This window comes from Hordeum vulgare, chromosome 5H (genome assembly GCF_904849725.1).
Source record: "Hordeum vulgare subsp. vulgare chromosome 5H, MorexV3_pseudomolecules_assembly, whole genome shotgun sequence".
NCBI classification, from domain to species: Eukaryota; Viridiplantae; Streptophyta; class Magnoliopsida; order Poales; family Poaceae; genus Hordeum; species Hordeum vulgare.
In genome coordinates this window covers 47018548-47021179 of record NC_058522.1, presented here as the reverse complement: position 1 = coordinate 47021179, position 2632 = coordinate 47018548, and positions in this window count along the sequence as shown.

Here is a 2632-nt window from a genome sequence, read left to right as displayed (position 1 = left end):
GAATGGTATCATCATTTCACCCACATAGCATGTGCTAAAAAGTTGAGAGGGTTGCGGCAAAAACTTGATGCACATCGTGTACAAATCGGACAATCTCTTTGGAAGTATGAGGGTTTCTTACGAAAACGCATGTGTTACAAAAGGGATTTCATTTTTTGAACTTATTTGAACTCAAAACATTTTGTGTGTTAAAAATGAACCATTCAAGGCCACATCATCAATTTTCAACGCTTTCTGATTTCATTTGGTATTTTTCATGCATTTACTGATTTTTTTGAGCTGAATGACCTAGAAATTGAAAACCACTACAAATGAACTCTGAATACCATGCATGTGGTCGAAATGAAGCATGCTATATATATATATATGCGGTAGAAATGCATGATACCATGAAAAGTAGCAAATGAAGTTAGAAAGTGCTAAACCATTCAAACTTGGAAACTATAATGGCACAAACAGAAACTAGACATATATAAATTGGTCCAAGCAGTACATAATAATACTCGTCCAAGAAGTACATAATAATAGCTAGGACAGATATATATACAAGTGTTCGCCATTGTGAACACTACTCGTCTGAATCGTTTGAATCAGAATGTCCCAAAGATGGTGTGAGGTGCGCTGGCCATAGTTCATGATTCGTATCTTGCGGTACAACTCGTATGAAACGTATGCATCTTTTGTTGCATACTCAATGTTGATAGGGTCAAGTGGGGTCCTCTCCCACTGTCTGTGCTGATACTTTGGGAATTTGGTCTTCATATCAGCGTACTCCTCATCGATCAAGGCGACTACCATATGAGCCATTGCAGACCTGTCATGTTCAAGCTTGAACTTTTCTTGGATATCAATGTGGCAGTCAGCTGGTATCTCAATACCGAAGTTGTGCCTCATCTTCAACTTGTCGTTCCTTATGTCAACGCTAGCAAAACGTATGCTGCTGCGAAGGAAGTCCATGAGTTATGGACAATGCTTGTCACTACTACAACAACAACAAATTAAAATGGAACAAATGTTGCATACTGATGCAACAAGGAAAAATGTTTCACTACAACTAAAGAGAAATTTATCTTTAGGGTTCAAATGGAACATATTTCTATCCTATGCAATTTCATATCCTATGAATTGATCAAGAAACCGTAAATTAACTATGACATATATATATATATATATATATATATATATATATATATATATATATATATCTCCCACAATTTTGCAAATATGCAACAAGGAAAATTGTTTCACTACAACTAAAGAGAAATTGATCTTTATAGGATTCCAATGGAACATATTGCTATCCTATGCAAGAAACCCTCAATTAACTATCCAATGGAACATATGTAGAAACTGCATATTGCTATCCAATGGAATCTAGAGAGATCACTATATGCAATTTTCATAACCTTGGATCAAAGAAAGCCTCAAAACATACCTCGCCCATTGGATGATCAAGGCATGGAGTTTGTACATAGTTGGATGACGACAACACCTTATTGATTGGCCGTGTACTCCAGATCAAGCCCCAAGAATTTCTCATGTTCCTCCGCACGTCAAGCCATCCCTGCAACTGTCCAAGAAAATACGACACCTCCCTGCTGTGGTTCGTGTACACGACATCGAGTTTGGTCTTGCCTTGTGCGAGCACCTCTCCCATGACTAATGGGGGATACGAATGGTCGATCTAGTCACAGTTTGATCCACCAACCGAGACTAAAGGGGGATATGAACGGTTCGTGTATGGAACCGCCTATTGGTCCCGGTTCATGTATGGAACCGGGACCAAAGGGGTGACATGAACCGGGACCAATGGCCCACGATGCCCGGCCGACGCCCTGGCCTCACGAACCGGGACCGATGACACCATAGGTCCCAATTTGTGTGTGAAACCGAGACTAATGAGATTGTAGGCCCTGGACCAAAGCCCTCTTTTCAACTAGTGCATGGGCATGAGCCTCGCTGACGCCAGTGGACCTCGGATCCGGTGGATCCGCTCCATGCCGGCGACTCCCACAGGCTCCCCTGTTCGGCCCCACTACCCCCCTCATGCATCGTCGCCAGCAGATGCCGCCGCCGTCGGGGTCGTTGTAGTCGCCGAACTGCTGCAACCTCCAGAGCCGGTGGATCTGGCCTAAGGTACACCTTCGCCTCGCGTCATCTCTTGTTCGGTCGAAGCCGCATCTAGACAGAAATTGCCTCCTAGTCCGATTGGCAACAGAGCAAGATTTTCATCTAGGAGGTTTGGGGTTCGAATCCCAGCCTTGCCCATTTTTGTTTTGTCACATTTTATTAGCCATGTGTGTGTTATTTTTGTCAGATCAGGGCCTCAGTGTGATATATCTTTGGTAAATTTCATCCTTGTTGCATCGAAGTTACACCTTGCATGCATCCATCCATGAGGTTCTGGGTTCAAGTTCCTGGGACCCATTATTTTTGCCAGGCTTTTGTTTTGCACTCACCCAGCCGCTTGGGCCTGATCCACTCCTGGGCTGCTGCACTATGGTGCAATACAACTCGGTTGTCTTTTTTTGCGTGTGAATTTGTTTAATTAACCCCGAATTTCAAAATTAGAGATTAGATGAATATTTTAAAACGCCCGAAACTTTTTAACCGGGCATCGTACAAAATAAGT